This window comes from Bufo gargarizans, chromosome 4 (genome assembly GCF_014858855.1).
Source record: "Bufo gargarizans isolate SCDJY-AF-19 chromosome 4, ASM1485885v1, whole genome shotgun sequence".
In the NCBI taxonomy this organism is placed as follows: domain Eukaryota; kingdom Metazoa; phylum Chordata; class Amphibia; order Anura; family Bufonidae; genus Bufo; species Bufo gargarizans.
Genome location: NC_058083.1, coordinates 215,507,404 through 215,529,206, shown reverse-complemented (window position 1 = coordinate 215,529,206; position 21,803 = coordinate 215,507,404).

Genomic DNA, 21,803 nt, shown 5'->3' with positions numbered 1-21,803 from the left:
AGCAATGTGAATAAGATCCTACATTCAGACCTCAGATCAGACCCCCAATGTTTATAAGACCCCCCAATCAGACCTCAGATCAGACTCCCAATGTTAATAAAAAAACCCTATCAGACCTCAGATCAGATTCCCAATGTTTAAAGGACCCCCAATCAGATCTTAGATCTGACTCCCAATGTTAAAAAGACCCCACTCAGACCTCATGTCAGACCCCCAATGTTCATAAGACCCCCAATCAGACCTCAGATCAGACCCCAAATGTGAAAAAAGACCCCTATTCAGACCTCAGATCAGACCACCAATGTGAGTGACCCCCAATCAGACCTCAGATCAGAGCCCCAATGTGAATAAGATGCCCCATTCAGACCTTAGATCAGACCCTCAATGTTAATATGACCCCCCATTCAGACCTCAGATCTGACTTCCAATGATTATAAGACCCCCAATCAGACCTTAGATCTGACCACGAATGTTAATTAGACCCCATTCAGACCTCATGTCAGACCCCCAATGTTCATAAGGCCCCCAATCAGACCTCAGATGAAACCCCTAATGTGAAAAAGACTTCAGATCAGACCCCCAATGTGAGTGACCCCCAATCAGACCTCAGATCAGACCCCCAATGTAAATACCCCCCATTTAGACCTCAGCTCAGAGCCCCATGTTAATTAGACCGCATTGCAGACAAAAATAAATAAATAAACTTACCTCACCTGCTGGACACTGCCGCCACTCTCGAGATCCAACGTTCTTCCTGTTGCAATGTGCTGTGACCCAACATCACACAGCGTCAGGCCCTGCAGAAGAAGACCAGGAAGCGGAGAGTACAGAGCCTACGTGGGGAGCGCTGCATTCACCACTCCACGGTCCTCCTGTACTAATGGAAGTGCTCATTAGTATTCGGCCCATAAGATGCACTGACACTTTCCCCCCACTTTGGGGAGGGGGGCATCTTATAGGGTGAAATATACAGTATATTATATTATTTTTCCTTGTTTTCCTACTGTGTCATTAGACATAAAGACAACCACTGTCCATCATAGATGGGGGTTCCCTGCTCAGAATCTTTACCCAATTCATTTGAAAGTCCACCATGTAATACATTTCACTGCAGGGAAAATGTCTGGCCAGAGACATCTTCCCTTCCGCTTGGTCTGCCTTATGGTAGCGCCGGCCCTGATTGCGGGAAAACCGCACAAGTAGGCATGCAATGGCAGTCAGTTTTGACTGCGATTGCGTTCCGATGTTCAGTTTTTTCCGCGCTAGTGCAATGCATTTTGCACGCTCGTGGGAAAAAACGAAATGTGGTACCCAGACCCGAACCCAGACTTCTTCACTGAAGTTCGGATTTGGGATTGGTGTTCTATTCATTTTATTATTTTCTCTTATAACATGGTTATAAAGGAAAATAATAGCATTCTTAATACAGAATGCTTACTAAAATGTTGCTTGAGGGGTTAAAAAATATATAAATTAACTCACCTCATCCACTTGTTCGCGCAGCCGGCATCATCTTCTTTCTTCTTGTTTCAGGACCTGCAAAAGGACCTTTGATGACGTAATCGTGCTCACCACATGGAAAGCGCGGTGACGTCAGCGCAGGTCCTGCGGAATGAAGATAGAAGATTCTTCTATCTTCATTCAGCAGGACCTTTTTTATCACAAGCATGAAAAGCACATGAAAACGCATTGCACCCACGTAGAAAAAAACTGAACAACTGAACGCAATCGCAGACAAAACTGACTGAACTTGCTTGTAAAATGGTGCAAGTTTCACTGAACGCACCCTGAACGCATCCAGCCCAAATCTGTCACGCTCATGTGAAAGGGGCCTAAGGCCTCATGCACACGACCGTATGTATTTAAAAATTGGATCCGCAAAAAAAAAGGATTATGTCCGTGTGCATTTCGTACTTGCGGAACGGAACAGTCCTATCCTTGTCTGTAATGCGGACAATAATAGACATGTTCTATTTTTTACGGAATGGAAATACGGAAATGGAATGCACATGGAGTACCTTCCGTGAGCGGTCCGTGGTATCCCGGCCTGGATACCGGACAGCAGGAGCAACCAATGACGCCGTGCGCTTCGTGCCGCCGATGCACTACAGTAATACACAATACGAGTGTATTACTGTAGTGCAGCGGCGGCATGCATTCGGCCTAAGGGAAACCGCACCTGGTTTTGGCTCACAAATCACTGATGGAAATCACTGATCAAACACTGAAGTGTGAACGAGGCCTTACAGCATAATTTTTGATGACAGGTGTATATTATAAAAAAAAATATATCAAACTTGTCCCACAAAAAATGGGCTTACAGCGATATTGAACAAAAAGATAAAAAATGTAAGACTGTCGTAGTGGAAAAATCGAAGATTCATGTCCTCGTGACGCAGTCCTAAAGGAGTTAAAAAAAGGGGACTGATGCATGTGTTAGTGGAAATAAGGATGCTATTGGTAATATTTTAAAAATATATTTTTATAGCTCACTATAGATTCCTATCTACTCCGTTTGATTAGGAATACCTTCCATTCATAAAGCACAACAGATGTGAAACAGATTACTGGACATTCATTGTTCAGACTGGGAAGAACAGATTGGAGAGTACCAGTTAGTGCAGTTCCAATAGCAGAAGACAGGTGGCAGATGTGAGCTGAAGAAGCAAGGCCTCCCACTGAACTCAGAGACTGGGTGTCATGAAGTAAGAAGTGAATTCACACACTGCAGTTGAGGTGCGGTTTAGGCTACTTTCACACTGGCGTTTCTGGGTTCGCTTGTGAGATCCGTTTCAGGACTCACACAAGCGGCCCAAAACGGATCAGTTCAGCCCCAATGTATTCTGAATGGATAAGGATCCGTTCAGAATGCATCAATTTGGCTGAGTTTGGGCTCCGTTGCGTTTTTAGACGGTCACTAAAACGCAGCTTGCAGAGTTTTGGTGTTCGCCTGATGATGTGGAGCCAAACGGATCCATCCTGACTTACAGTGTAAGTCAATGGGGACGGATCCGTTTTTCATTGACACAATATGGTGCAATTGAAAACGGCTTCAAAAACATACTGATAGGGACCTTAGATTTTGAGCCTCATTGGTGACAGTTGGATGATAATTCGCAAATAAAGACCGGCACTCACTGATGATTATTCTTGTAGATTTATTCAGTCACAGCGTTTCAGCTAATCATATGCTTTCATCAGACATGTTGGATGCTAATGTCTGTAAAGCGCTGCGGAATATAGTAGCGCTATATAAGTGCATTATTAAAAAAAAAGTATAAATTCGTCCCCCTTGACTTTCAATATAACTCCAGACGGAACCGTTTTGACGTAGACTTTTTAAAAAATGAATAATGCAAACGGATCCGTTATTAACGGATACAAGCGTTTGCATTATTCGTGCGGATCAGTCTGTGCAGATACAAGACGGAGCCGCACAAAACGCAAGTGTGAAAGTAGCCTTAGCTGCATCAAAAACCACACTAGAAAAAAATAAATGCAGTTTTATCATGGTTTTTGACTCATTTAGGGCTCTTTCACACTTGCGTTGTTCTTTTCCGGCATAGAATTCAGTCGTCGGGGCTCTATGCCGGAAGAATCCTGATCAGGATTATCCTCATGCATTCTGAATGGAGAGAAATCCGTTCAGGATGCATCAGGATGTCTTCAGTTCCGGACCGGAACGTTTTTTGGCCGGAGAAAATACTGCAGCATGCTGCGCTTTTTGCTCCGGCCAAAAATCCTGAACACTTGCCGCAAGGCCGGATCCGGAATTAATGCCCATTGAAAGGCCTTAAGCTAAACGTCGTTTCGGCGCATTACCAGATCCGACGTTTAGCTTTTTCTGAATGGTTACCATGGCTGCCAGGACGCTAAAGTCCTGTTTGCCATGGTAAAGTGTAGTGGGGAGCGGGGGAGCAGCATACTTACCATCCGTGCGGCTCCCGGGGCGCTCCAGAGTGACGTCGGGGCGCCCCACGCGCATGGATGACGTGATCGCATGGCATGTCATCCATGCGCATGGGGCGCTCTGACGTCATTCTGGAGCGCCCCGGTAGCCGCACGGACTGTAAGTATACTGCTTCCCCGCTCCCTGCTCCTACTATGGCAACCAGGACTTTAATAGCGTCCTGGGTGCCATAGTAACACTGAAAGCATTTTGAAGACAGATCCGTCTTCAAATGCTTTCAGTTCACTTGCGGTGTTACGGATCCGGCGGGCACTTCCGGCAAATGGAGTACACAACGGATCCGGATAACGCAAGTGTGAAAGAGGCGTTAGTTTTACTCACATTCTGTCATCCATATGCATTTCTTTAACGGTAAGGGTGGGTTCACATCACGTTTTTTCCCATCCTTAAAATGTATACCTTAAACGGATGCCTTAGACTAATGCCATACAGTGGCATCCGTTCACCATAGAGTTCCATTGAATGCAGGGGGTTTTTTCTTCACGGACTGTGCAGGATACAACAACGTGGTGTGCTCCATTTTTGGATGCTTTTTTTTGTAACGCATACGTCAAACGGAGGAATAAAACGTGATGTGAACCCGACCCTAATCCAAGAGAAATGCTTACTTTCAAAAGGTTTCACCTTTTTACAGGAGTCTTCCAGACATTCTGCGGTGTATAAAGGCGATTTTGGTGAGATCAGCCAATGATCTAAAGTGTGGGGGTCTCCAAACTGTTCCCTGACAGCAGATGTCAGCTAAACAAAAGTATTTGGCTTTTCTAATTTCAATAAGTCTGATCCTTTCATCTCCTGGGAGATCAACTGCTGTCAAAAGTCTTGCAGTGGGTAATTCTTCCCAAGCCGAGCTTCAGCGAATGTGTATTCCAGGGCTGGAGTGGGAATGAAAGCCAGTCCTGGCCGACAAATGACAGCAGCCCACACATGGATTAACTCCTTAAGGACACAGCCTTATTTTACCTTAAGGACTAGGCCATTTTTTTCAAATCTGACCAGTGTCACTTTAAGTGGTGATAACTTTAAAACGCTTTGACTTATCCAGGCCATTCTGAGATTGTTTTTTCATCACGAATTGTACTTCATGACACTGGTAAAATGAAGTAAAAAAAAAAATCATTTTTATTTATTAAAAAAATACCAAATTTAGCAAAAATTTGTAAATAAAATGCAAATTTTCAAGTTTCAATTTCTCTACTTCTATAATACATAGTAATACCTCCAAAAATAGTTATTACTTTACATTCCCCATATGTCTACTTCATGTTTGGATCATTTTGGGAATGATATTTTATTTTTTGGGGGGATGTTACAAGGCTTAGAAGTTTAGAAGCAAATCTTGAAATTTTTCAGAAACTTTCAAAAACTCAATTTTTAGGGACCAGTTCAGGTCTGAAGTCACTTTGCGAGGCTTACATAATAGAAACCACCCAAAAATGACCCCATTCTAGAAACTACACCCCTCAAGGTATTCAAAACTGATTTTACAAACGTTAACCCTTTAGGTGTTCCACGAGAATTATTGGAAAATAGAGATACAATTTCAAAATTTCACTTTTTGGGCAGATTTTCCATTGTAATATTTTTTTTTCAGTTACAAAGCAAGGGTTAACAGCCAAACCAAACTAAATATTTATGGCTCTGATTCTGTAGTTTACAGAAACACCCCATATGTGGTCGTAAACCGCTGTATGGGCACACGGCAGGGCGCAGAAGGAAAGGAATGCCATACGGTTTTTGGAAGGCAGATTTTGCTGGACTGGTTTTTTTTTGACACCATGTCCCATTTGAAGCCCCCCTGATGCACCCCTAGAGTAGAAACTCCATAAAAGTGACCCCATCTAAGAAACTACACCCTCAAGGTATTCAAAACTGATTTAACAAACTTTGTTAACCCTTTAGGTGTTCCACAAGAGTTATTGGCAAATGGAGATGAAATTTAAGAATTTAAATTTTGGGGCAAATTTTCAATTTTTATCAATTTTTTCCAGTAACAAAGCAAGGGTTAACAGCCAAACAAAACTCAATATTTATGGCCCTGATTCTGTAGTTTACAGAAACACCTCATATGTGGTCATAAACTGCTGTACGGGCACACAACGGGGGTGTAGAAGGAAAGGAATGCCCAACGTTTTTTTGGAAGGCAGATTTTGCTGGACTGTTTTTTTTTTTTTTTTTACACCATGTCCCATTTGAAGCCCCCCTGATGCACCCCTAGAGTAGAAACTCCAAAAAGTGACCCCTTTTTAGAAACTACGGGATAGGGTGGAAGTTTTGTTGGTACTAGTTTAGGGTACATATTATTTTTGGTTGCTCTATATTACACTTTTTGTGAGGCAAGATAACAAGAAATAGCTGTTTTGGCACCGTTTTTAATTTTTTTGTTATTTACAACATTCATCTGACAGGTTAGATCATGTGGTATTTTTATAGACCAGGTTGTCACGGACGCGGCGATACCTAATATGTATACTTTTTATTTATTTATGTAAGTTTTACACAATGATTTAATTTTTGCAGCAAAAAAAATCATGTTTTAGGCTGGGTTCAGACCTGAGCGTACTGAACGTACGCTCTGTATGCGCGATTGTACGGGCGTTTGCAATCGCTCATACAGAGACAAGCGAACGCCCATTGTCACGCGTTCCCGCTGAAGTCTATGTACGGGAACGCGCGATAAGATGCCCCAAAGAAGCTCCTGTACTTCTTGGGGCGTCGGGCGTTTTACAGCGCAATCGTACGCGCTGTAAAACGCTCAGGTGAGAACCATTCCCATAGGGAATCATTGGTTCTTGCCTGTTGAGCGTTTTACAGCGCATAGGAACGCGCTGTAAAACGCTCAGGTCTGAACCGGCTGTAAGTGTTTCCATAGTCTGAGAGCCATAATTTTTTTCAGTTTTTGGGTAGGGTATGAGCCATAGTTTTTTTATTTTTTGGGCGATTGTCTCAGGAAGGGGCTCATTTTTTGCAGGATGAGATGACGGTTAGATTGGTACTATTTTGGTGGGCAAACGCCTTTTTGATCGCTTGCTGTTGTACTTTTTGTGATGTAAGGTGACAATTTTTTTTTATTTTTTACAGTGTTCATCTGAGGGGTTAGGTAATGTGATATGTTTATAGAGCCGGTCGATACGGACACGGCGATACCTAATATGTATACTTTTGTTTTCCCCCTACTTTTTACCAATTTTTTTTTAACTTTATTTGGGAAAAATTACGTTTTTGTTTATTTTTGCTTGAAACTTTTAATTTTTGGGGGGGAAAACTTAATTTTTCCAACTTTTTTTTCACTAAATTTTTTGTCTCAAAGGGACTTGAACTTTTGGTGGTCTGATCCTTTACAATGCATTCCAATACTTCTGTATTGGAATGCATTGGCTGTATGAGTAATACAGTGTGTATTACACATACAGCTTCCGGGGCCTATGAGATCCAGGGGGCTGGATCTCACAGGCTCGTCACCGGAAGGCAGCGCGATGCCTTCCTTAGACATTGCGCTGCCTTCCATGCCATCGAGTCCCCCCTACAGCCGCATGGGGACCCGATGGTACCGCCCACCGCCGCAACTTAGAAAAGCCGCAAACCGCAGGACTGAATTGACCTGCGGTTTGCGGCGATTGCAGACATGGGGGGGTCATGGGACCCCCCCGGGCATTTAGCCGAGGTGCCTGCTCAATGATTTGAGTAGGCACCGGCTTCCGATCACCGCCCGCCGGGCGGCGGTGATCAGAAATAAACAGGGCGTACAGGTACACCCTGTGTCCTTAAGTACCAGGACATAAGGGCGTACCTGTACGCCCTGTGTCCTGAAGAGGTTAAAGGGTATCTGTCAGCAGATTTGTACATGAAACTGGCCGACCTGATACATGTGCGCTTGGCAGCTGAAGGCATCTGTGTTGGTCCCATGTTCATACGTGCCCGTATTACTGAGAAATTATGTTTTAATATTTGCAAATGAGCCTCTAGGAGCAATGGGGGTGTTGCCGTTACACCTAGAGGCTCTGCTCTCTGCAGCTGCTGAGCTTTCTGCACTTTAGTTGACAGCACCAGACAGTGTAAACATCATCACGCCTGGCCCTGTCAATCAAAGTGGAGAGGGTGTGGCCGTTGCCATATGTGGCCCTAGAGTGCGCCTTGTGGATTTTGGGGCCTCCATTTAGGATGTCTTCAGGAAAAATTTTAGGTTTGCAGAGACCTTCAGGTTCCAACTCCCCCCCCCCCCCCCTCAAAAACCCATTTTGTAATAAACTATCTATGGGTACAGTGAGTATTTTAACCCCTCAGGTGTTTCATAGAAATTATTAGAATTGGACCATGAAAAATCACACTTTAATAATATGTAGTTTTAGCTCAAAATTGTTTGATAAAAAGCACACCGTACATTGTTACACAATTTCTTCTGATTACGGCAATACCCTGTATATGGTCATAAGCAGCTGTTTTGGCACACAGCAGGGTTTAGAAGGGACTGAGCTGGGTGAGGACTTGTTTTTTACAGGACAAGTTGTAGTTTTCATTGGTACAATTGTGGGGTACATATAGCTTTTTGATCCCTTTTTATTTCATTTTTTAAGTGGCAAGGTTGCCAAATAATATACCGTAAATTCTTAAATTATTATTTTTTTTGTGCTTATTTTACAATTTTTAAGAGTTGAGTTTTTTTTTTAAACGGCACTGTGCAAAATAAAAAATGTAATAATTTTATAGATAATTACAGATGTGGTGACACCAGCTATGTGTAGTATATTTTATTTATTCTTTTTTTTTTACATTAATAAGGGTACTTTCACACTAGCGTTTTTCTTTTCCGGCATAGAGTTCCGTCCTAGGGGCTCAATACCGGAAAAGAACTGATCAGTTTTATCCTAATGCATTCTGAATGGAGAGTAATTCGTTCAGGAGGCATCAGGATGTCTTCAGTTCAGTCTTTTTGACTGATCAGGATGGAGATGAAAAAAAACACAGCATGCTGCGGTTTTATCTTCAGCCAAAAAAACGGAACACTTGCCTGAATGCTGGATCTGGCATTTTTTTTCCATAGGAATGTATTAGTGCCGGATCCGGCATTCAAAATGCCACATTGACAGATCCGGTATTCCAATCTGCACATGCGCAGACCTTTAAAAATGTGAAAATAAATACCGGATCCGTTTTGCCGGATGACACCGGAAAACGGATCCGGTATTGCAATGCATTTTTCTGACTGATCAGGCATTTTTCAGACTGATCGGGATCCTGATAAGGGTACTTTCACACTTGCGGCAGAGTGATTCAGCAAGCAGTTCCGTCACCGGTACTGCCTGCCGGATTCGTCAAAACGTATGCCAACTGATGGCATTTGTAAGACTGATCAGGATCCTGATCCATCTTACAAATGCATTGAAATGCCAGATCCGTCTTTCCCGTATGATCCAGAAAAACGTATACGGCATTTATTTTTTTCAAAATTTTTTTCAGTCTGCACAGGAAGGACAGGTCCAGTATCGTGGTATTTTGAATGCCGGATCCAGCACTAATTCATTTCTATGGAAAAAAATGCTGGATCCGGCATTCAGGCAGTTTTTTGGGCCGGAAATAAAACCATAGCATGCTGCGGTATTATCTCTGTCCTGAACAGTCAAAAAGACTGAACTGAAGACATCCTGATACATTCTGAACGGATTGCTCTCCATTCAGAATGCATGGGGATAAAACTGATCAGTTCTTTTCTGGTATAGAGCCCCTAGGACGGTACTCTATGCTGGAAAAGAAAAACGCTAGTGTGAAAGTGCCCTGGGTCTGAAAAATGCCTGATCAGTCAAAAAAAATGACATGCATACAGTTTGCCTGATCAGGCAGGCAGTTCAGGCAACGGAACTGCCTGCCGGAATCAAACAACGCAAGTGTAAAAGTACCCTAAATGACTTGATAAGGGTACTTTCACACTAGCTCCGGACCACGGCTCCGTCCCCATTGACTATAATGGGGGCGGGGGCGGAGCTCCGGCGCAGCACAGCAGTGCATGGTGAAAGGCCGCCAGACTAAAAGTACTGCATGTCTGACTTTTTAGTCCGGCGGCCTCTCACTGTGAACTGCTGTGCTGCGCCGGAGCTCCGCCCCCGTCCCCATTATAGTCAATGGGGACGGAGCCGCGGCACGGCGAAATAGCGGCAGGACGGATCCGACAGGGTGAACAGCCTGTCGGATCCGTCCTGCCGCTAGTGTGAAAGTACCCTAAGGGTAAAAAAGGCTATTTTTTACTAGAAATTTTCAAAGTTGTTTTATTTTTTACTTGAGGGGACTTAGGCTGAGTTCACACGGGCGAGATTTCTGCTCGGGTGCAATGCGGGAGGTGAACGCATTGCACCCGCACTGAATCTGGACCCAGTCATTTCTATGGGGCTGTGCACATGAGCGGTGATTTTCACACATCACTTATGCGTTGTGTGAAAATCGCAGCATGTTCTATATTGTGCGTTTATCACGCAACGCAGGCCCCATAGAAGTGAATGGGGCTGAGTGAAAATCGCAAGCAAGTGCAGATGCGGTGCGATTTCCACACATGGTTGCTAGGTGACAGTCTATTCACTGTATTATTTTCCCTTATAACATGGTTATAAGGGAAAACAATAGCATTCTGAATACAGAATGCTTAGTAGGTGGTCAATTGAGGGTTAAAAAATAAATAAAAATTAACTCGGTTAGCTAGGGTGGTGACTGGAGTGGGTAAACTACAGTGCCCGGAATGATTGTCAAGATTAGGGTTGTTTGGTTTGGCGTGAGGACGACTCATGGGAGATCCAGCTATGTGTGGATGGGTGTATCTGGGGGCAGTGTGGAGATCTCTCCCATGATCTGTTTCTACCTGGGGCTGTAACGGGGGAATGTCCTCTGCGTCTGGAGGGGGAAGACTTTCTGCATGGGCAAGGTGGGGGGTTCTTTGCTGTTGGAGTGGTGGCTACTGTGGAGCTCTCTGCTGGGGGAGGTTGGCAGACTCGCTGGAGTGGTTCAGGAGGGGTCTGGATGCATTTGTGGAGTGTGTTAGTAGTGCGGGTTGTGTTTGCTGGATTTTTGGAGAGGTTGTTGATCCGGGGAGTTGTTCTGGTTTCCCGATTGGAGTCGGGAGGGAGTTTCTTTCCCTGGGGTGATTGGCTTCTACCACACAGGGTTTCTTGCCTTCCTCTGGATCGGCTTGTGGGTGCCTGGACTGGATGGACGGGTGGAAGCCTCTCCTGTTTTCTCATTCTTAGAAATTCCTTTCAGTTTGGGAACTAGGTTACTTTAGGTGGGTTCTCTGTAGATGAAGCTATTGGTTTATGGTTTATGTACTCTATTAATCATATGAGCAATTGTGAGAGAATGCAGACAGCTATTAGTTACACATACATAGATTATTGGCTGATTTACAGTGCATATCATGCGCAGACTTAGTGCTTGATTAATTAATTAAACTAACAATGGGTCTATTTTTAAATGAATGTTGCACCATATGGTGTACCTATTAATATGGTAATAGTAGTGATTAAATCACTGCACCACAATGATATGCTACTGACAACACTAGCTAATCCCTCAAGCTGATGTTAAGAACTCAGACTTTAGCCAATGTATTCCAGTCAGGAACACATCGGAGCCCTTTTGCACCACCGTCAAGGTATCTCAGTGTGGCATGGGTCCTACCACTAGACTATCTATAGTGTGTGAACATGGTCTGAATGGTGCTAAGATCTAACTCACAGCCAAGCTCCCACCACTGGTGGATCCAGGGGGGGGGGAACAACGGGGCACAGAAGTGGGGGAGGCACTCATCTCCATAGTCATCTGTATCTCCATCCTCAGGACAGCGATACAGATGGCTGTGCTGGGAGCGCGAACGGGCAGGGGAGGGAGAGGCGTGTCCCTTCCCCTTTCTCTGATAGGCTGCCGGCCTAGTGTCTGCAGCCTATCAGAGGCCGGCGCAGGCGGCGCAATGACGTCATTGTGCCGCCTGAGCCGCACAGCGCGGGACACAGGCCGGAAGAGGCCTGCATCGCATCGCTGACATGGAGGTAAGTATAAGTGTGTGTTTTTATTTATTTTTATATGTACAATAGTTTTACTGGCACATTGGGGGGGGGGAACCTCTTGTTACTGGCACATTAGATACAGATGGCACATTAGGGGGGCCTCTTGTTACTGGCACATTAGGGGGGCCTCTTGTTAATGGCACATTAGGGGGGGCTTCTTGTTACTGGCACATTAGGTGGGGGCTTCTTGTTACTGGCACATTAGGGGGGCTTCTTGTTACTGGCACATTAGAGGGGCTTCTTGTTACTGGCACATTGGGGGGTGCTTCTTGTTACTGGCACATTAAGAGGGGCTTCTTGTTACTGACACATTAGGGGGGGCTCTTGTTACTGACACGTGATGGGGTACTCTTGTTACTGGCACGTGATGGGGTGCTCTTGTTACTGACTTGTGATTGGGGAGCATCTGTGGGGACACATTTTACTGGCACATGATTGGGGCACTTCTTACTGGCACATTATTGGTGGGCACTATAGGGGCATTTTATATGGGGGGCTCTGTACAGTAGCATTTTATACTGGGACACATTATGGTGGGTACTGTGGGCAAGGGGGAGAGGAGTACTATGGGGGGCACTAAGAAGGGGTATTTTATACTGGTAAATTATGAGGGACACTGAGTGCATCTACTGGCGCACTATACTGGCGCATTTTATACTGGTACATTATGGGGGGCACTAGGAGGAAGGGGGGATAGGAGCACTATGGGGGAATTTACTGGGGCCACTATATAGGGGTATTTTATACTGGCACATTATGGGGGCACTATGGGGACATTAGCTCAACTGGGGGCATAACAAGGGGGTATTTTTTGCACTGTCTATTATAAGGAGAATTATTACTACTGGGGGGCATTATGGTGGGCTTTATTACTCTCCCATGGTATAAGCTCCCTAGTAGCAGCACCAGCCTCTCCCTGCTCTGCTATCCCTCTGCCCCTACTCCAAATCCTTAATATGAAAGCTTTCTCATTAGGATAAAACACAACATCAGCTCCGCCGAGCCCCCGGCCACGTGTGTAAGTGGTGACCGAGATCCCCAAGGGCCAAGCCAAGTAATTCTAAGTTTTCATATGAAATATGTTTGTTATACACATGTAGCATACACTGTGTCACATAATATACAGTATACCGCTACACTGTGCCACACAATATACAGTATACCGCTACACTGTGTAGTCTTGTGGTGGCGGACAGAAAATAATCTGGAAGTGCCCCTCCCGAGACCAGGCTCTGGATCCGCCACTGGCTCCCACATACCTCCATAGTGAGATCACTCAGGTAGTGGGAGAGATGATAAGGCTGTAAGCCCAACTTATAACAGGCCATGTGACACAGGCTACCAGGTGCAACAGAATGCTACCAGCAGTACGCAATGGCACATTCTAAACCTATCAAGAAAAATCACTAAAATAAAGTGGCCTAAATGGGAGGAAATGCTCAAAAAACCCAAACATTGTGGCGAGTTTATAACCGGAGGAGCAATTCCTCTGCATGTGATCCATTGCTATCATTATGATGCACCTTTTGCAGTGATTTATGTATTTGTATATTTTCATCCACACATTATCCCATCTTGTGTAGGATGCCTTTGTGGTGTATGTGGTCCGCTGCCGACATCCTCCATTGTATGCATTTTTGCTGGGGATTGCCGCTAGCAACGGATCAAATGCGGAGGAATTGCTCCCCTGGTTATAAACACGCTACAGTGTTTGCTTGTTTTTTAGCATTTCTTCCCATTTAGGCCACTTTATTTTAGTGATTTTTCTTAATAGTAATAATTAAACAGAATTTCAGGACCTTGGTTGCAATATCTGGTATATAAGCTAGATGGCTTCAGAGAGGCTCTCATTTTATACAGAGAAATGAATTCTTGGCTTACCGCCAATACCAACACTAATCATTTCCAGATGTCAGACCTATAAATCCTTGTTTTACATATGTCATAATCCTATTGGTTGATTAGTAATACTACACTGTAAAGGGTTAACATCCAGTTTTTTATTTTTTTCTATAAGGAAACTTCTGGCTGTTGGTCAGGACAGGAAGATTGCGCACCACACACAGTGCATGCTGTGTCTGTCTTATGGAGGCTTTTACCTCTAGAAGGAATTTAGGATTTTGAAATCACTGACAAAATGATCAGATCTCTTGTTCAGGGATCATACTTAACCCCTTAGTGACCAAGCCTGTTTGGGCCTTTATGACCAAGAGTTTTTCTTCCTTTTTTCATGGTCTCGTTCCAAGAGCTATAACTTTTTTATTTTTTCGTCTATATAGCTTTATGAGGGCTTGTTTTTTACGGGACAAGTTGTAGTTTTTAATGGCATCATTTTGGGGTACACATAACTTTCTGATTAACTTTTATTAACTCTTTCTGGGAGGAAGATGGGGAAAAATAGCAATACTGCCACTGCGTTTTTACATTATACATTTTACGGCGTTCATTTTTCGGTTCAAATAACATAATATCTTTATTCTCTGGGTCAGTACGATTACAGTGATACTAAATACTTATAATTTTTTTTACGTTTTACTACTTTTTTTTTCAATAAAACCCCTTTTATTAACCAAAAAAATGATTTTGCATTGCCACTTCACAAGACCCATAACTTTTTCTTTTCTTTTTCTATGGAGTTGTGTGAGGGCTTGATTTTTGAGGGACAACTTGTATTTTTCATTGGTATCATTTTGGAGTAAATGGCGCTTTTTGTTCGCTTGTTATCACGTATTTTTCGGTGGAAACTAAGAATAAATTAGAAATTCTGTCTTTTTTTTTTTTTTTTACGGCGTTCACAATAGGGGATAATTTATGTAATATTTATGTAGTCCGGGTCGTTACGGACGCAGCAATACCAAACATATGGGGGATATTTTCAATGGGAAAAAAAGCATATTTTTTTATTTTATGGAATTTCTTTTATTTAATAAATGTGTATTTTTTTCAATTTTTTTTACTACTTAAAAGTCCCACAAGGGGACTATAATATACAGTATTTTGATTGCTTTTAAAATGTAATGCATTATCTCTAAAAATGCATTACATTTCAATAGCAATGTATTTCAAACATTGACCAGCAGGCTGCGCCAGAGAGGCACAGCCTGCTGGAGAGAACTGAAGACAGGCTCGGGGCCCTGAACGGAAGCAAGGTAAGCTTCCGAACACATCAGCACCCTGCGATCGCATTTTTCGGGGTGCTGATGGGAGACAGAGGGAGTCCGCTCCCTCTGTCACCACTTTACATGCAGCGGGCGCCATTGCGCCCGGCATGTAAAGGGTTAAACAGCCCGGATCGGCACTCCTGCCGGTCCAGGCTGTTAGAGCAGGGCCCCGGCTCTTATGTGAGAGCCGGGTCCGCGCTCCCCGCTGCACGGGGGAGCCGTGCAGCGCTTAGACCGGGCCGCCGTAAAAACGAGGCGGCCCAGCCTAAGACCCCTTAGTGACCGCCGTAAAAACACGTATGGGTGGTCACTAAGGGGTTAAAGGGGTTCTGCACTTTCATTTAACTGATGATCAAATCATCAGCTTCTGATCGGCAAGGGTCCGACAGTCGGGACCCCTGCCGATCAGCTTGTTTAAATTCTACCATGGCACTATATATATATTTGGTTTGTTCATGTATTGCCATGCTTGAGAAAAGTTCATGTGATGGATTAATAAAGCTCATTGAAATTTTAAAGTGTAACTGACTTTCTTTTTTTTTCTTTTTGTAATGTGTAGGAGCAGTGATACTGACCATTTTTGTAATATACTTTAATTACTGAAATCATACATTTCTGTTAGAAAAAAAGCTTTAACCCCTTAAGGACACAGGGCGTACCTGTACGCGCGGCTGGCTGTGATCAGAACCTGGTGCCTGCTCAAATCATTGAGCAGGCACCTTGGCTTAATGCGCGGGGGGTCCCGTGACCCCCCGTGCGGTTTGCGGCTTTTCATGTTGCGGGCGGCGGCGAGCAGCTGTGCCATCGGGTCCCCGTGGGGCTATAGGGGGGACCCGATGGCATGGAAGGCAGCGCGAAAAACTGAAAAAACTATGGCTCTCAGACTATGGAGACACTAAAACATGATTTTTTTTTGTTTAAAAAATGAAATCGTTGTGTAAATACCGTATTTTTCGCCCCATAAGACGCACTTTTTCTTCCCCCAAAATGGGGGAGAAATGCCCCTGCGTCTTATGGGGCGAATGCTTGCAGTTTTACATCGCAAGCTGCGATGTAGGAGCGAGCGGGGACTCGAGGAGGGACTGGGAGGAGGATCTGGGGGCTGGCAATGGCGGCGGGGCGGTGCAGTCAGTGTAGTATAGCCCTGCCCCACCACTCTGGTATACTAAAATAAGATGTCATATTTATGTAATGGTTATTAAACATGCCCCCTCAGTCCTATTACTACCTTACATCCTAATCGCATCTGTAGAATTCTGGCAGGCCGGGCGGGCGGCAGCGTAACTCTTGTCACGTGCCTGCGCCACCTACTTTATGAATGAAGCAGGCGGCGCAGGCACGTGACGTCAGTGAGAGACGCGCCGGCCGCCCGGCCGGCCTGCCTGAATTCTACAGAAGCAATTAGGATGTAAGGTAGTAATAGGACTGAGGGGGCATGTTTAATAACCATTAATTAAATATAACATCTTATATTTGTATACCGGGGGCGGGGGGGGGGGGGGGGCGGGGGCGATCTGTGGATGGCACAGTTATGGACTGGGGGGGGTCTGTGGATGGCACTGTTATGGGCTGGGGGGTCTGTGGATGGCACATATATAACAGTGCCACCCACAGATCCCCCTCTAACAGTGCCACCCACAGATCCCCCCCCCAGCCCATAACAGTGCCATCCACAGACCCCCCCCCCTCGTAACAGTGCCAGCCACAGATCCCCCTGTAACAGTGCAAGCCACAGATCCCCCCGTAACAGTGTCCGTCATCCACAGATCCCCCCATAACAGTGTCCGTCATCCACAGATCCCCCCATAACAGTCTCAGTCATCCACAGATCCCCCATAACAGTGTCAGTCATCCACAGATGCCCCCCATAACAGTGTCAGTCATCCACAGATCCCCAGTAATAGTGCCATCCACAGATTTTCCTCCCCAAAAACCTAGGTGCGTCTTATGGGCCGGTGCGTCTTATAGGGCGAAAAATACGGTAAATAAAAAGTATACATATTAGGTATTGCCGCGCCCGTATCGAACGGCTCTATAAAAATGTCATATGACCTAACCCCTCAGGGGAACACCGTAAAAAAAAAGGAGTAAAATAAAAGCCATTTTTTTATCTTACATCACAAAAAGTGTAATAGCAAGCAATAAAAAAGTCATATGCACCCCAAAATAGTGCCAATCAAACCATCATCTCATCCTGCAAAAAATGAGACCCTACCTAAGATAATCGCCCAAAAACTGAAAAAACTATGGCTCTCAGACTATGGAGACATGCAATCATTGTGTAAAACTTACATAAATAAAAAAATTGTATACTTATAAGGTATCGCCGCGTCCGTGACAACCTGCTTTATAAAAATACCACATGATCTAACCTGTCAGAAAATGTTGTAAATAACAAAAAAAACGGTGCCAAAACAGCTACAGTCATGTGAAAAAATTAGGACACCCTTTGAAAGCATGTGGTTTTTTGTAACATTTTTAATAAAAGGTTATTTCATCTCCGTTTCAACAATACAGAGAGATTAAAGTAATCCAACTAAACAAAGAAAACTGAAGAAAAGTCTTTTCAAGATCTTCTGTAAATGTCATTCTACAAAAATGCCTATTCTAACTGAGGAAAAAGATAGGACACCCTCACATGTATTCCCTCTTAAATTGGCTCAGATCTCACACAGGTATATCACACCAGGTGCACATAATTAGTAGATCGTTACTCTGCATGTTGAATGAGGCTTGCCCTATTTAAACCTCAGACATTTAGTTTGGTGTGCTCCTGACTGTTGAAGTGAGAGTGAGCACCATGGTGAGAGCAAAAGAGCTGTCAGAGGACTTCAGAAAAAAGATTGTAGCAGCCTATGAGTCTGGGAAGGGATTTAAAAAGATCTCAAAAGATTTTGAAATCAGCCATTCCACTGTCCGGAAGATAGTCTACAAGTGGAGGGCTTTCAAAACAACTGCCAACATGCCCAGGACTGGTCGCCCCAGCAAGTTCACCCCAAGAGCAGACCGCAAGATGCTAAAAGAGGTCCGACAAAAACCCTAAAGTGTCATCTCGAGAACTACAGCAGGCTCTGGCTACTGTTGATGTAGAAGTACATGCCTCTACAATCAGAAAGAGACTGTACAAGTTTAACTTGCATGGGAGGTGTGCAAGGAGGAAACCTTTGCTTTCCAAGAGAAACATCGAGGCCAGACTGACATTTGCCAGAGATAAAGTTGACAAAGACCAGGACTTCTGGAATAATGTTCTTTGGACAGATGAGTCCAAAATTGAATTATTTGGACACAACAGCAGAGGACATGTTTGGCGTAAACCAAACACAGCATTCCAAGAAAAGAACCTCATACCAACTGTGAAGCATGGAGGTGGAAGTGTCATGGTTTGGGGCTGCTTTGCTGCAGCAGGACCTGGTCAGCTCACCATCATAGAATCCACGATGAATTCTACTGTGTATCAGAAGGTGCTTGAAGAACATGTGAGACCATCAGTTAGAAAATTAAAGCTGAAGCGGAACTGGACCATGCAACATGACAATGACCCAAAACATACTAGTAAATCAACCAAAGATTGGCTGAAAAAGAAGAAATGGAGAGTCCTGGAATGGCCAAGTCAAAGTCCAGATTTGAATCCCATTGAGATGCTGTGGGGTGACTTGAAAAGGGCTGTACATGCAAGAAACCCCTCAAACATCTCACAGCTGAAAAAGTTCTGCATTGAGGAGTGGGGTAAAATTTCCTCAGACCGATGTCGAAGACTGGTAGATGGCTACAAGAACCGTCTCACTGCAGTTATTTCAGCCAAAGGAGGTAACACTCGCTATTAGGGGCAAGGGTGTCCTATCTTTTTCCTCAGTTAGAATAGGCATTTTTGTAGAATGACATTTACAGAAGATCTTGAAAAGACTTTTCTTCAGTTTTCTTTGTTTAGTTGGATTACTTTAATCTCTCTGTATTGTTGAAACGGAGATGAAATAACCTTTTATTAAAAATGTTACAAAAAACCACATGCTTTCAAAGGGTGTCCTAATTTTTTCACATGACTGTATTTCTTGTTACCTTGCCTCACAAAAAGTGTAATATAGAGCAACTAAAAATCATATGTACCCTAAACTAGTACCACCAAAATCTCCACCCTATCCCGTAGTTTCTAAAATGGGGTCACTTTTTGGGAGTTTCTACTCTAGGGGTGCATCAGGGGGGCTTCAAATGGGACATGGTGTCAAAAAACCAGTCCAGCAAAATCTTCCTTCCAAAAACCATATGGCATTCCTTTCCTTCTGCGCCCTGCCGTGTGCCCGTACAGCAGTTTACGACCACATATGGGGTGTTTCTGTAAACTACAGAATCAGGGCCATAAATATTGAGTTTTGTTTGGCTGTTAACCCTTGCTTTGTAACTGGAAACAAAATATTAAAATGGAAAATCTGCCCAAAAAGTAAAATTTTGAAATTGTATCTCTATTTTCCATTATTTCTTGTGGAACACCTAAAGGGTTAACAAAGTTTGTAAAATCAGTTTTGAATACCTTGAGGGGTGAAGTTTCTTAGATGGGGTCACTTTTATGGAGTTTCTACTCTAGGGGTGCATCAAGGGGGCTTCAAATGGGATATGGTGTAAAAAAAATCAATCCAGCAAAATCTGCCTTCCAAAAACCGTATGGCATTCCTTTACTTCTGCACCATGTCGTGTGCCCATGCAGCAGTTTGTGACCACATATGGGGTGTTTCTGTAAACTACTGAATCAGCCCCATAAATATTGAGTTTTGTTTGGCTGTTAACCCTTGATTTTTAACTGGAAAAAAAATATTAAATTGGAAAAGCTGCCAAATTAGTGAAATTTGGAAATTGTATCTCTATTTTCCATTAATTCTTGTGAAACACCTAAAGGGTTAACAATGTTTGTAAACTCAGTTTTGAATACCTTGAGGGGTGTAGTTTCTTAGATGGGGTCACTTTTATGGCGTTTCTACTCTAGCGGTGCATCAAGGGGGCTTCAAATGGGACATGGTGTCAAAAAAAACAATCCAGCAAAATCTGCCTTCCAAAAACCGTATGGCATTACCGTTTTAAAGTTATCACCACTTAAAGTCACACTGGTCAGATTTGCAAAAAATGGCCTGGTCCTTAAGGTGAAATATGGCCATGTCCTTAAGGGGTTAAAGTCGCCCATTTTGAGCCTTAGCAATGCTCCTCTGTCTTCTATTTACATAACTGGGGCGACTTGCCCAACACTGACTGTGTTATCTAAACAGAAGATAGAGCAATGTTGGTAATGCTCAAAATTGGCCACTTTAGACCTATTTTTCTGATAGAAATGTATGATTTCACTAATTAAAGTATATTACAAAAATTGTCAGTATAACTGACCCTACACAATACAAAAATAAAAAAAAGAATGACAGTTACACTTTAACATCCAGATGGATGCTGTCATATTTTACTATTTCTGATCCCACTTGACTTAACTACTAACAAAGTTGTGTAGGACAGTTCCAAATCACTGGAGAGTCTGGATGCACATACGCCAGATTGGGATGGCCTTACTAGGCAATCCAAGAAGCGAAAGAGGCAACATTATCCATCATCCACTAGGCAATTTTTATTGATGCAACTTACACGAAAAGGTATGGTTTTGACTCCTCGCAATGGCTGGGTCTTTATCAAGCCTCTTCTGCTTCTTGGATTCAGAAGTGACTTTGGTCAGATGAGCTGCTATGATATTGTGATATCACAAGTGTTTCTCCTGTTGTGACAACACAAGTTGCTTCAGTGAAGTAAGCTGCTGTGACATCACAAGTGTGATTCAGGTGATTCTGTGAAATAAGCTGCTGTGACATCAAAAGCGATTTTCATTTCTGTGAGCGGTTGTGATATTTCAAGTTGGTGTTGAGATCACAAGGGACTTTCAGTCACAAGTAATCTGCTGTGACATCACAAATTGGTTTTCAGCCAGGTGACCAGTTGTGACATCACAGGTGAATTCAGTAAGGTATTCTTCTGTGACATAAGTGGGTTTCAGTCAAGTAACTGCTGTAACCTCACGAGTGTGTTCCTGTCATGTTGGTGGCTGTGGCATCATAAGTGAGTTTCCATCAGGTATGTTGTGACATCGTAGGTGAGTATCAGGCAGCTATCCTACTGTGACATCAAAACTATGTGTGCTGTCAGTGTCATTGCTGTGACATCACATGTAGGTTTCAGTTAAATAGGCTGCTGTGACATCACAAGTGAGATTCAGTCAGGCACACAGTAGTTTTTGTATGTCTTCATGCAGCAGATTCATTGCAGAAACTTCTGTGACATACATCACAATGTGATGGGACCGTTGCAGCAAATCTGCCATGTGTAAACATACCCTAAAATGCTAAAATACTTTTTGGTGCAGAATTGTATCGTCATTAAGAATCTGGCGTATATGTACCATATTTATTAAAAACCTTACACCATTTTATAATTTTTTTTACAATATTAGACATTTATTCTCAAATTATAAATTTGCGTTTTTGTGTTTCTTGGTCAGTTCTAACTAATCAGTTCCTCTAGAGAAATCAGTATAATGTGATAATGAGGCTATTGTCACAATGTTTCACACTACGCGAGGGTCAGGGTGTGGACTGGTCCCTGAGTTCA